The sequence below is a fragment of the Elephas maximus genome, chromosome X, assembly GCF_024166365.1.
Source record: "Elephas maximus indicus isolate mEleMax1 chromosome X, mEleMax1 primary haplotype, whole genome shotgun sequence".
NCBI classification, from domain to species: Eukaryota; Metazoa; Chordata; class Mammalia; order Proboscidea; family Elephantidae; genus Elephas; species Elephas maximus.
The window spans coordinates 33,850,282-33,865,440 of NC_064846.1; positions in this window are offsets into that span (position 1 = coordinate 33,850,282).

Consider the following 15,159-nt stretch of genomic DNA (forward strand, 5'->3'; position numbering starts at 1 on the left):
GTTACATGGAAGAGGAGCCCTGGGCAGAAAGGAGACCCTCAGGGGCACCAAACTCAAAGCTGTTTTCTGGGCTGGGTGCTGGTTTTGTGGTACTTTTGTGTGTGCTGGTCGCTCCCTGGGATTTTGTAAAGATGGGACACAGATGAGACTTGGGAATGCTATGTTTAAATCCAGTTGTTCCCAATGTGTGGTTACTGTACCAACACGGTCAGGATCACCTGGGGACTAGCTGGAAATGCAAATTACCTGGTGCTCCTGAGACCTCCAGAGTGAGAAGTTTGGGGGCTGGGGCCCAGCAGGTGTTTCTGATGCATGGTGAAGTTTGAGAACCTTTGTTTGAATCCACAGTGTAATGTGGAGAAATCACCCTAGATCTCACTGTGGTTGCTTCATTTAGGACTTCACCTGTAAACTCTGCTGTCCATTGGAATGTCTGTAGGTCTGCGTGAGAGCGGACTCACTCCGGTACACAGCCCAATAATACAGGGCTGACTTCGTGAGAGAGTGCTTCTTAGCTCAGGTAGATAAAAAAAAAAAAATTTTTTTTTACATGAGACTAAATGGGCAGCTCCTGTCTGGAGGTGAGATAAGAAGGCATAGGGGGACAGGAGCTGGTTGAATGGACACGGGAAATCAGGGTGGAGAGGCGGAGTGTGCTGTCATATTATAGGGAGAGCAACTAGGGTCACTTAACACTGTTTAAATTTTTGTATGAGAAACTAACTTGAACTGTGAACTTTCACTTAAAGCACTATTAAAAACATTAGATGGCTGACTTTTTTCACAGCAACCTACACGTTTAGGCCTGAATTCATTGAGGTTGGCTTTCAATTTTTCCTTTATTCTGGGCTGGGCACACATAAGTAAAGGCAGTAAATTGTTGTGGGAAGAGCCTGGAATTTGGAGGCAGAGAGATCTGGGCTGGATACCTGCTCTTCCATTCACTAGCTGTGTGACCTTGAACAAGTTACTGAATTTGTCTGAGCCCCAGCATGTGCTGGTTCCTTTCCCCCACCCTTAGAGTTCTGCTCTGTGATGTAGGGTAATGGGTGTAAGAGATTCTTAGGAAATAAAAGCCACCTTGAGTGGGTACTAAGTGCTTCAAGTCCATTATCCTGTTTGGTGACTGTGAGGATTCTTTCAAGTGTAAGTATAATAACTCGTTGCCACCATTTTTTTTTTTTTACCGTGTTGGTTCCGACTCACTCTGGCCCTATAGGACAGAGTAGAACTGCCCCATAGGGTTATCAAGGCAGTAATCTTTATGGTGGCTGAATGCTGCATCTTTGTCCTGCAGAGCATCCAGTGGGTTCAAACCACCATACTTCCTATTAGCAGCCAAGTGCTTAACCACTCGCCATCACGGCTTCTTAGGTATAATAGATACCCCTATTAGTAGTTCTTCAGGGACGCTTATTTTTCTCCACTTTTACAGATGTGGCCTCTCAGGAACTTAACCAGAGCCTTTCAATTTGGAGTTGATGAAGCCTGGGTTCGAACCCAATCTGTCTATCACCAAACTGAGTGCTCTTTCTATATTGCCTTAATCTTTTTTTATATATAATTTTTATTGTGCTTTAAGTTAAAGTTTACAAATCAAGTCAGTCTCTCACACAAAAACCCATATACACCTTGCTGCACACTCCCAGTTACTCTCCCCCTAATGCGACAGCCCGCTCTCTCCCTCTACTCTCTCTTTTCATGTCCATTTCACCAGCTTCTAACCCCCTCCACCCTCTCATCTCCCCTCCAGGCAGGAGATAGCAACATAGTCTCAAGTGTCCACCTGATCCGAGAAGCTCACTCCTCACCAGCATCCCCCTCCAACCCATTGTCCAGTCCAATCCATGTCTGAAGAGTTGGCTTCGGGAATGGTTCCTGTCCTGGGCCAACAGAAGGTCTGGGGGCCATGACCACCAGGGTCTTTCTAGTCTCAGTCAGACCATTAGTTCTGGTCTTATGAGAATTTGGGGTCTGCATCCCACTGCTCTTCTGCTCCCTCAGGGGTTCTCTGTTGTGTTCCCTGTCAGGGCAGTTGTCGGTTGTAGCTGGGCACCATCTAGTTCTTCTGGTCTCAGGATGATGTAAACTCTGGTTCATGTGGCCCTCTCTGTCTCTTGGGCTCATAATCGCCTTGTGTCCTTGGTGTTCTTCATTCTCCTTTGATCCAGGAGGGTTGAGACCCATTGATGCATCTTAGATGGCCACTTGCTAGTGTTTAAGACCCCAGATGCCACTCTTCAAAGTGGGAAGCAGAATGTTTTCTTAATAGATTTTATTATGCCAATTGACTTAGATGTCCCCCGAAACCATGGTTGGGTTGGGATAACTTTTAATTGCTCGTTACTGTCTCATGTATTGCAGGATGTTTAGCACATCTACACTTTGTTCACTAAATGCCAGTGACACTCCCCCAACACACACTCATTGTGACAATCTAAAATACACCCACATATTTACAAATATCCTAGGACATTGGTTATCAACCTGGATATTTTGTTCCCTAAGAGATACATCTGTCAGTTTGTCACACTGTGGTGGCTTGTGTGTTGCTGAGATCTGGAGGCTATGAGACCCATATTCAAATACCAGAAGGATCACCCATGGTGAACAGGTTTCAGCTGAGCTTCCAGACAAAGACAGACTAGGAAGAAGGACCTGGCAGTCTACTTCTGAAAAAATTAGCCAGTGAAAACATTACGAACAGCAGCAGAACATCGCCTGATATAGTGCCAGAAGATGAGCCCATCAGGTGGAAGGTACTCAAAATACTACTGGGGAAAAGTTGCCTCCTCAAAGGAGAGTTGAAGGCAATGAACGTGGATAGAGTCAATCTTTCAAAATCTTCATTTGCTGATGTGGCACAGCTCAAAATGAGAAGAAACACCTGCAAATATCTGTTAATAATCAGAATGTGGAATGTATAGAGTATGAATCTAGGAAAATTGGAAGTCATCAAAAATGAAATGGAATGCATAAAGATCAATATCTTAGGCATTAGTGAGTTGAAATGGACTGGTACTGGCCATTTTGATCTGGACAATCTATGGCACACTGTGCCAGAAATGATAAAGAGGAATGGCATAGCATTCAATATCAAAAAGAACATTTCAAGATCTATCTTGAGATACAAGGCTGTCAGTAATAGGATAATATCCATACAATTACAAGGAAGACCAGTTAATACAACTACTTTTTGAATTTATGCACCAACCACTAATGCTAAAGATGAGTAAATAGAAGATTTTTACCAATTTCTGGAGTCTGAAACTGATCAAACATGCAATCAAGATGCACTGATAATTACTGGAGATTGGAATCCGAAAGTTGGAAACAAAGAAGAAGGATCGGTAGTTGGACAATATGGCCTTGGTTATAGAAATCATGCCGGAGATCACATGATCAAATTTTGCAAGACCAATGACTTCTTCATAGTAAATACCTTTTTTCAACAACATAAACAGCACCTATAACCTTGGACCTCAACAGATGGGGTACACATGAACCAAATTGACTACATCTGTGGAAAGAGACTATGGAAAAGATCAATATCATTAGCTAGAACAAGGCCAGGGGCCGATTATGGAACAGACCATCAATTGGTCATATACAAGTTCAACTTGAAGCTGAAGAAAATTAGAACAAGTCCATGACAGTCAATATATGACCTTGAGTATATCCCTCCTGAATTTAGAGACCATCTCAAGAATAGATTTGACTCATTAAACACTAATGACCGAAGACCAAATGAGTTGTGGAAAGACATCAAGACATCATAGATGAAGAAAACAAGAGGTCATTAAAAAGACAGGAAAGAAAAAAAAGACCAAAATGGATGTCAGAAGAGACTCTGAAACCTGCTCTTGAACAGAGGGCAACTAAAGTGAATGGAATAAAGAATGGAATAAAAGAGCTGAACAGAAGATATCAAAGGGTGGCTCAAGAAGACAAAGTAAAGTATTATAATGAAATGTGCAAAGACAGAGTTAGAAAACCAAAAGGAAAAAACACCCTGGGCATTTCTCAAGCTAAAAGAACTGAAGAGTAAGTTCAAGCCTCAATCTGCAATACTGAAGGATTCTACAGGGAAAATATTAAACGACTCAGGAAACATCAAAAGAAGATGGAAGGAATACATAGAGTCACTGTACCAAAAAGAATTGGTTGACATTCAACCATTTCAGGAGGTAGCATATGATCAAGAATCAATGGTACTGAAGGAAGAAGTCCAAACTGCACTGAAGGCACTGGTGAAAAACAAGGCTTCAGGAATTGACGGAATACCAATTGAAATATTTCCACAAATGAATGCAGCACTGAAAGTGCTCACTCGTCTATGCCAAGAAATTCAGAAGACAGCTATCTGGCCAACTGATTGGAAAAGATCCATATTTATGACCATTCCAAAGAAACTTGAGCCCACCGAATGTGGAAATCATTGAACAATATCATTAATATTACACACAAGTAAAATTTTGCTGAAGATCATTGAAAAGCAGTTGCAGCAGTACATTGACAGGGAACTGCCAGAAATTCAAGCAGGATTCAGAAGAGGGTGTGGAACAACAGATGTCATTGCTGCTGTCAGATGGATCCTGGCTGAAAGCAGAGAGTACCAGAAAGATATTTACCTGTGTTTTATTGACTACACAAAGGCATCTGACAGAGTGGATCATGACAAATTATGGATAACATTTCAAAGAAAGGGAATTCCAGAGCACTTAATTGTGCTCATGAGGAACCTGTACTTAGATCAAGGGGCAGTTGTTCTAAATGAACAAGGGGATACTGTGTGGCTTAGTCAGGAAAGGTGTGCATCAGGGTTGGATTCTTTCACCATACCTATTCAGTCTGTATGCTGAGCAAATAATCTGAGAAGCTGGACTATATGAAGAAGAACGGGGCATCAGGATTGGAGGAAAGCTCATTAACAACCTGTGATATGCAGATGACACAACTTTGCTTGCTGAAAGCAAAGAGGACTTGAAGTACTTACTGATGAAGATCAAAGGCTTCAATTGTGATTACATCTCAACATGATGAAAACAAAAATCCTTACAACTGCACCAATAAGCAACATCATCATAAAGGGAGAAAAGTTTGAAATTGTCAAGAATTTCATTTTACTTGGATCCACAATCAACGCTCATGGAACCAGCAGTCAAGAAATCAAACGATGTATCACATTGAGCAAATCTGCTGCAAAAGACCTCGCAAAAGTGTTAAAATGCAAAGATGTCACTTTATGAACTATGGTGCACCTGACCCAAGCTGTGGTGTTTTCAGTCACCTCATATGCATGTGAAAGCTGGACAATGAATAAAGAAGACCAAAGAAGAATTGATGCCTTTGAATTATGGTGTTGGTGAGGAATATCGAACAGACTGCTCAAAGAAGGAACAAATCTGTCTTGGAAGAAGTACAGCTAGAATGCTCATTAGAAGCCAGGACAGTGAGACTTTGTCTCATATATTTTGGGTATGTTATCAGGGGGACTAGTCCCTGGAGAAGGACGTCATACTCGGTAAAGTAGAGGGTCAGTGAAAAAGAGGAAGATCCTCAACCAGATGGACTGACACGGTAGCTGCAACAATAGGCTCAAGCATAACAAGGATCATGTGGATGGTGCAGGGCCTGGCAGTGTTTTGTTCTGTTGTACATGGAGTCACTATGAGTAGGAGCTGACTCGAGGGCACCTAACAACAAAGAGACATTTGGCAATGTCTGGAGACATTTTTGATTGCCACAACTGGGAAGGCCAGGGATGCTGCTAAGCATCCTACAGTATGCAAGACAGTCCCGGAACAAATAATTATCTGGCCAAAATGCCTGTAGTGGTGAGATTGAGAAACCCTGCCATGGGGAGTGGAGGGCTATACCACACCAAGCTACGAATCACCGGAAGTCTTCCTGGCTAGCAATGACACCTGTACATAATAGGTTTTCTGTAGTGTAGTTACATTTCTGAGCTGACTGCCAAAGATCTTTTCTCCCTTCACCCTTCCCATTGACAACGTATCTATACATTTCTTCATTCAGCTCTTATTCCTCTGTCATTCCACAGTTTCAATAGAGTTCAGAAACACATTTTACTATCTTTACGAAATTTTTGATTTGGCCCCTAAGGATGTACATTCTTCTTTAATAGAACCTTCCATGTTACCAAAGGTATGTTGAGGCTTCTATTCTAATCTTGGTTTCCTCATTCAACCAACCTGAATTTTCTCTTCATTGGATAACTTTCTTCATGGGCTGTGATTTGAGGTTGCAGTTATTTTCTAGTTTCATTGAGGATGTAGTCTTTTTCTCTGTTTTTCATTCTTCTCATTGTTTTCAAAGAAAAGCACCGGATGGAGTTACCTTTGTTTTGACGTCTATAATCTGAAGTTATTTATGCCTAAGTGTTACATGTTTTTCTTTGCTATTTGAAGTGAATCCTTTCTACAGTTTACATTCTGACTGATAATTTCTGGTAGAAAAATTATCTACCAGAATTTTATATATTTAGTTTGAAACTAATTACCTTGTCAAACCCTCTTAAGGGTTCTATTAATTTTTCAGTGGAGTCTCTCTGCTTTTTCTAGGTAGGCAACCAACTAATGCTAAGAATTTCGAGCACCCTCAGCGTGGCATCTGTTTGTTGAAACATCTCAATTGATATTCCATCAATTCCTGGAGCCTCATAGTAGTACAGATATTAAATAAGTAGTCACGCAAATAAATTTGTAATCACAAATTGTGAGGTAAATTATAGGTCGGGAAAATCTTCTCCAGATAAGAAATATTTGAGTCCTGAAAAATAAGTAGAACTTGGTTAGGAGAAGAGCATTCCAGATAGAAGGAACAGTGTGAGTCAAGGCCTTGAGATGTTGTTAGAAGAACTGAAAGAAAGGTACTGTGGCTAGATCTTAGTGGGTAAGGAAGAGTGAATTGGTTTGTGTTAAGCAAATGGAGAAAATGAACTCCAGGAAATTCTCCCAGAACTATTTTTAATACTAGCCAGAAATGAGGCCTTTGTTAAGGTTTCTGTATTTTGTTTTATGTTCAGTTGTTAACCCTATTGAAAAGCTTTAGACAGGGGAGTAGTGTGATCCGACTGGCATTGGTAAAAGATCACACTTGCTGTTATGTGGAGAATATATTGGAAAAAACGGCCATTTTCGTAGCCTGAGTGAGTTACGAATCCACTTCAGACAAACCATCAAGACTTCGAGAGGTGGGAAGAGATGGGAAGCAGAGCACATGCAAAGGATCTGGCCTTTGTTAGCATTAGGGCTGCTTTTCTGTTATTATTAGACGGAAGAGGGAAAAGATGAACACAGATACAAGTAGGCTTAAGGATTTGAGATAAGACAATGAGGTAATGGCTTCCTGCAGATTATTTTCTATATGAAATAAGAAGCAAGATCATCCAGAAGAGAGAAATTAACAGTGGGGGAAGGTGAGTTTGATGGGCTAGAAGGAAAAAGGAAAGGAAAAATTTAAGAACTTGTCCTTGCAGAAGGAGAGAGGGCAAGCTTACTAGAGAAATGTAATAAGATTTTTGTAGTGTTGAGTGCCCAGTTGATAATTTGTCATGAATTTATAAGTAATACCCAATTCTCATGGTTCTGTGTTTTCTGTATCAAATCTCAGCCTTTGTGTTCCAGTTATAGATCATGAGGGTGGTAGCATTCATTCAAGCTTGGTATTTTACTAATGGCGTAAAGGATGAAGAAAAGAGCATTAAGAGCATTTGCGAAAGGGTGATAGCAATAATGAACCATCGGATGTAATCTGGCTAGGTAGAAAGTGAAGCAGGAGGGAACTGAGGGATAGAAAATAGGTCAATGGAGGGCTTGATGAAATGGAAGATGTTTCAGTAAAGCTATGTGTGCAAGCGAACTGGAAGAACAAGAAGTTGTGTTGGACAGTGGGATGTTTGAATGAGTTATTTCAAGGAGGATGCAGCTTTCTTGTGAAAATGATGTAGGTCCAACATGTAACTGGGAATGGGTGGCTGATATAGGCTAGACTCTGTTCTGGTTCTTTTGCAAAGGGAAAGCAGTAGCCCAGCAATTATTCCTTTATGGGTGGTGAAAGGTGCCCTTGGAAATTTGCATTTTACCTGCCAGTCATTTTACATTTGATTTAAGTGAGTAGAAGCAAATGCCTTTGTTCCTAGGTCTCTGGCCCACGTGCCTTCTTCAGGGTTCTTAAGCTTATGCAGAAAATTGCCCTAATTTATCAGTTTCTATGAAAACCTTAACATGATAAGCCATTTGTCTGGTTTCCTACTTTGGGTCCTTTGAAATCCTTGTTTCAAACCTTTCTGTTCCTCCATGACTGTCTGTTTGCTCTTTAGTTCCCTGAATTGTCCTGCTCGGAAAAAACTGGAAATTGGAGAAAAAAATTCGTTTTTTTTTTTTAATCTATCACAACATTTAAATTTTCAGTATTAAAAATGGTTCCTGAAGAATTTCCAGGAGCTCGTTTTCTTCCTTTGTTTAGCACAAACCAAGCCCATGCAGACTTGTAGGCGTTCTGGCACCAAAGTATAGAATTAGGCATTCACAAAAATTTCTCTGAGTGAACAAAGCAAGTCACATCATTTGCACTTTCCCTGAAATCTTGTTGTTTCACAAGCCCACAAGTGCCAGTGCCTTGGCCTACAGTTTCATTAATTTTGCTAATTTTCCCTTGAGGCTAAAACTGGTTTCCCCAATTCAAGCCATAATACAGCACTCCAACCCCTCCCTACTTCTTCCTGAAAGTAGTCTTTAAAGAAGATGGCACCAGGATTCAGGGTGGATCGTTCTGCATGCTTTAGCTTGGGTGAGCCCCAAGTCATGTTATCCATAATCCAACATGTTTTCCTTCTTTGTGATTCTGCTCATGATAGTAATTTTTCTGATCTTTCTCATACTTGGCATTCTCCTCATCTATTTATGTATACAGTTAGCACCTTTATGCAATCGCACCCATGTCATTCTTAAAAGGCTAATTTAGTGGGTTGCATATCAAACCAATTTCTCTACCTAAGTTGGAATCTTCTCAAAAGCTTAAAAGTAGGAAGCTTAAAAATAGAGAGGAAGCTTCTTAGTCTCATGAGGCAGGGTCTAAAAAATTTTGAGGTTGTACACAACAACCATATCTCTCTCTTGTGTAACATTATTGATAGTATTATAGTGCTTAGAATAAATAATGACCAGTCAGTTTTAAGCTTGGCTAGGGACTGTTGGTTTCATCTATTCACTGCAGATCACATAGAAGGTGTTCAATAAATTCAATTTAATTCAACTGGTGTGTATCGAGTGTCTACACGGTGCTAGGTTCTGTTCTTAGACTATGAATACCAGAGTGAATATGAGAGGCAAGATTCTTGCCCACTAAACTCAGTCTAATGAGGGAGACAGTCAAACAATTATAATGTAGTATAGTAATAGCTTTGATAAGGAAAAATTCAGAGTACTTTGAAAGCACAGAAGAAGGGCATCTGCTCCAATCAGGAAGAGGCAGGGATTATGGAAGGTTTCTATGAGGAAAGTTTATAAAATCTATGAATCTGCACTAACCTCATTCAGGCTCCACCAATAAAATTGTGTGACCTTAAGAAAGTCATTTAATATCTCTGTGTGTCAGTTTTCTCATCTGTAAAATAAGGCTGATGATACCCTCCCTGAAAGAATCAAGTGAAAGAAGAGATATGAAAGTGTTTGGAAAGTTAATACCAATTTGTTTTCTATTATTACTAAAGTTAATTATCTGAACTGGTAGAAACATAGCATGAAGGCATGTATCAGTCTCTGTAGTCAGATATTTCTGGACTCAAGGTCTAGTTCTGTCAAATTTTGATCTTAGGCAAGTTGCTTAATCTCTCTTAACCTCATACGATTGTTGTGAGGAGTAAATGAAATGGAATAATGTGTGTAAGTTGCCCAGAACAGTGCCTGGTACATAGTAATCACTCCATGAATGGTGGCTAATATTGGTGATGATGATGATGGTGGTGGAGATGGGGGTGATGGTGATAATGATAATGATGTAAAATAATAAATGTAGTTCTTGACACAGAAAAGTTACTATTGTTATTATCGTTATTAGTGAGGAGTGACTTTGGTAGTTTTCTTCCATCAGTGGTCAGGGGCTGCATCCTTAACTCCAGCTGCCTGTCATCTAGTGCTTTCTCATACCCAGTAAGTGGACAGGACCAGACAATGTGAGTGCCTGAATTCAAACTATTTCTGCTGTTGAAGGCCCTACTCAAAGCGGAGTTATCACTGACAATGAATTGTTGACGTCATCTATATAAATGAACAACATATTGTGGGAATAATTAAACTTTGAAAAATACACAATCAGAATGAGCTCAAGCCCAAAACAAGCATATTTTTGTATAAGGTTAAGAAGAGATGGGTTTATTCTACTGTTGAATGATAGTACAGTACTCAGATTCTCTCTCTCGCAACCACTATCTCTTCTTGACAAAATCAAGTTGGCCATGTTAGTGGGGGAACAGTCTCCTGAATACATTCTACTGAGTAAAAAAGTAGCTGTCCTCCAATGCTCTATATATTTTTCTCTTATTATGCCTGCTAAGTAGTTGCCAGCACTCTCATAGCTTCGGTCATCATCTCTCTGTGTATAAGTCATAAATTTTCATCTTTAATCCCCATTTGTCTACCTAGGTAGTGGTTCTCAAGAGTTGCAGCACATTAGAATTACCTAGGGAGCTTATAAAACCCCCAATGCCAAGGTTGTGCGCCCTTCTAATTAAATAAGAATATCCCAGGATGGGAGCCAGACATCAGTATTTTTTGAAGGTCTCCAGGTGAGTCCAATGTGCAGCAACGTTTGGGAACCACTGACCTAGGACCAGGTCCACGCTTCTAACTTTCGGTAGAAATTTGGATGGCCCATTAGCACTTCAAACTCAATTTGTCTGAGACTAATCTGCTGTCTCTCATCTTTCTTATTTCTATATTAATCCTGTTGCTTAGGCTTCAGGTTTAGGAGGAGTTATCTATCATCTGAACAACTCCTAGAAATTATATTTATGATATAGACATCACTTTAGGTTCTCCCCTTCTACTCCTACTACTACCAGGCTCATCCAAGGCCCCATTACATCTCCCATGGGTTATCACAATGCATTGGAATCACAGCTTTTATAGGGTTTAGGTTCTAAAAGTTAGTGCATCAGACAAACACTTGAACACTCTCTTAGAAAAGCACCACTTCAGAAACTGACATGTTGCAAATGACCCAGAGCAGCCAGGAGCATTGGAATGGATCACTCTTCCTTTGATTGAGCATTAGATAAAGCAGCTGGCTTGAGTTTAGGGGCTATGCTATACCAAAATAAAATACATATATTTTAAATAATAGAATCATACTCAGCATAGTGAGAAGCTCACAAGTATGAAAGTCCCACAGACACTGAGAGACCTGATGAGGAAACAGCATCCTCATGTTCCCATCTCCGGCTCACTCCAGGCAATAAGTTCCCTGAATAGAATGGTGGGTGAACAATATAATGACAGTGTTTTTTAAAAAAGGCTCTTTTCTTTCTGCTGTTGAGTTTATATAATTAAATATGCATATGTTAAAGGTTTGTGTGTGTGTGTGTGTGTGTGTGCACGTCTGTGTGTGTGATGTGCTTCCACTTTAGTTTATAAAAATTCTCCCCCACACATTCCTCCTCACCTTTAACCCATTATGCACACTGCTGCTAGGTTAATCTTCTTAAAGCGCAATCTCACCATATGACTCTCTGGTTCAGAAATCACTGTTGGTATTCCAGAACCTACTGAATTAAGTCAAAATTTCTCAGTCTGTCATTCAAGGCTTTCTGGGATCTAACTCTGAGTCTGCCTCTCCAGTCTTATCCACTACTGCCCCTTTTTCTGGATCATAGGTCCCAACCCAACCAAAAAACCCAACTCATTGCCATCTACTCAATTCTGACTCATAGCTACCCTATAGGACAGAGTAGAACTGCCCCATAGGGTTTCCAAGGCAGTGAATTTTTGTGGAAGCAGACTGTCATGTCTTTCTGCCGTGGAGTGGCGAGTGGGCTCGAACAGCCAACCTTTCAGTTAGCAGCTGACTGCTTAACCACTGCACCACCAGGGCTCTTCATATACCCCAGCCAACTTGAAATATTTACCTTTATTTTGCCACCTTGATATTTGCTCACACTATTTATTCTCTTTGCCTGAAATACATCACCATTGCCCTATCTAAACTTGATGAAATATTTATTATTCATACTTCAAGGCCCAGCTCAAATGGAAATTTCTCTAAAAGCTCTTTTCTATTGTTTCAAAATGAGAGTAATAATCTGTCTCACTTCTTTCCCTTTCTCTAATGACACATCACATTATATATAGAGAGAAAGAGCCTTGGTGGCGCAGTGGTTAAGAACTCAACTGCTACCCAAGGCCTGCAGTTCAAATCTGCCAGCCACTCCTTGGAAACCCTATGGGACAGTTCTGCTTTGTCCTGTAAGGTCACTATGAGTCAGAATGGACTCGATGGAAACGGGTTTTGGTTTGGTTATATACATATAACCAGGAAACCCTGGTGGTATAGCGGTTAAGTGCTACGGCTGCTAACCAAGAGGTCGGCAGCTCAAGTCTGCCAGGTGCTCCTTGGAAACTCTACGGGGCAGTTCTACTCTGTCCTATAGGGTCGCTATGAGTCAGAATATAAATCCCCGGCAGTAAGTTTATATATATATATACATATTCATTCTTACCTGAATTCTTTTTGTAGAGAAATATGAATACATTTTTCATATGATTCTATCACTGACAATGCCTAGAACTGTGTGTCACACATAATAGACATTGAGTGAATAAAGAAGAAACTGAATCATTATAATTTAAAAAAATGATTCCTCCTCATGTCTCTACCTGACCCCTGCCATGTTGTTGTATAGTGTCTTTGAGTGTTATTTTAAAAATCATGTTAGTATTTCCTTTATGAGATGACTCATATCTTTAGATGATAAACAGAAACTCAAAGCACAGCAATTACATGAAACAGTGGGGTTGGGGATAGGATGGAAGAGAAACTAATTAAGGTTAATTTAATTATCACATAAAAAGAATATGACTTAAAAGCCACCATTAGGCCCAATTGTGCTGAATCATTTTGAAGGAAGTCTGAGACTAGAATACTCTTCTTTAACTCGCCCAATGGTTATGCTCATGTTGTTAAAGAACTGCAATAAGTGAGCCAATTTTGTCCTGAGAGTAAATGGGTAAATGAATAATTTCTTTTATAATGATCAGAACAAAGCTAGTTCCTATGAGATGGAGGTTAAAGATGTCCCAAATATCCAACTTTTCCAAGCTGCTGTACCACCCCATCATCTCTAACATCAACTACTCCCTCTTGCCTCAGTACTCTCCCTCCTATCTTTAGGTTCCCTAATTCCCTGAAATGTCTCACCGAACTCATGAACCATATAAAGGAAATGACTCATATGGTTGTAGAGGCTGGCAAGTCCCAAATTCGTGGGTCAGGAGTAGACTTGTCCCTGGCCCTCAGTCTCTGCCTAAAGGCACTCTGCTTTCTTGCTCTGTGGGCAGGGAAGCCCACTGCATGATCTCCTGTGGGCCTTTTCTGCAGGTCTTTCCTACTTAGTGGAGGTGGGCTCTCCTCTCTGCTCTGGAATTGGCTCTCTTTTAAGGCAAAACTGACCATTCCCCTTGGTAGGCCACAATTACCCTATCACACAATCACCTGGGTGGGAGTTACAAGACCATGGCTAGAAAGGCCACACACAAAAGTAATTAATCGTATCACAATGGGAGAAAAAAAAATCACCCTGGCACGTTCATCATCCCATTTGGAACTGCGGGATCTTTTTGCATGACATTTGCAAATTTGTATTGGAGTTTGTTTTTCAAAATTGCTGGAACAGGATGTAAAATCTGGCTACTTGGGAAGCCTTCGGATTCCTGATGGAAGTAAAATGCTCAAAGAGTGCGCTCTGTATTGGTAGAAGAGTATGTTTGCTGCATTGGTACCAGTACTGAGAAGAAGTAGAAGAGTGAAAAACAAATCAGAGAGAGTAGAAACTAGTCAACAAAGCCTGGTATGTGAAGAAAAAGCAGATTCTGGGGTTTGGTCAGTCATTTTATACCAGAGTAGAAACAAAAGTCATCACACTTAAGTTTGCAAAGTTCTTGAATGAATACAACAGATGTTATAGGAAGATGAATCTAATGACCAGGAAATTGAAGATTGGGCTTCTTTGCTGAGGATATCTCTGGAAAGTCTTAAAGACATGATTCTTAATCCACGGGAGTGGGTTTTCCCTCAATAGAAGGAAAAGGAGAACGATGTAAAGGAAAATCAGTGTGGTAGTAACAATAGGATCTCTGTCACTTGTCTAATAGTGCCTTCAAATAGCTTGAATCTTGATTGAAAAAGATGTGCTAAAAGTTCTCATCAAGTGGCTTCAAAAAGGCATAGCCAATCATGATATCTAAAAATGGTTTGTTTTTGATGGGTAGAGGAATGAACCAGCTTCAGAACAGTTTCATTACTCTTTTGAAGTGCTGGCATGGTTGCAAGTAGTATTGCAACCACAGCAGAGCAGTTTTATCAGCCAATCTACAGTTTGGCTGAGGCTGATTATCTTAATGGCTAGAGTGTGCTAATAATGAGGTCCAGATTATATATTCAGTTTCCACATAAGCTTTGCTCTGTACTCTGGTCACAGATTTCAGCCCTAATCTCGACCAGCATCTAGACAAAATATATTGATGATTACAAAGGAGAACAGTTAATATATTATAGGATATTTTACTGTGGCACATTCTTACAACGTCAGAAATATCTTAAGATATATGACCTGCAGATGGCAGAGCCTGTTTTAGTCAGGATAGGCTAAGTATGTTGCAATAACAAGCAACATCCCAAATATCAGTGGCTTAGCACAATTAAAGTTTGTTGCTTTTTTAGGTAGAGTCGACTGTGGATCCCAGATGACTCCTAAGGGTAGCTGTCACCCATATGGTGACTCTGCTGTGGCAGGGAAGAAGAGGTACTAGAGAATGGCACATGAGCTTTTAATTGCCTCTGATCAGAAATGACAGGGTATTTCTGCTCACATTTTACTGTCACATGGCTCTACCCTACTGGATAGAAATGCAGTCTTCTCTT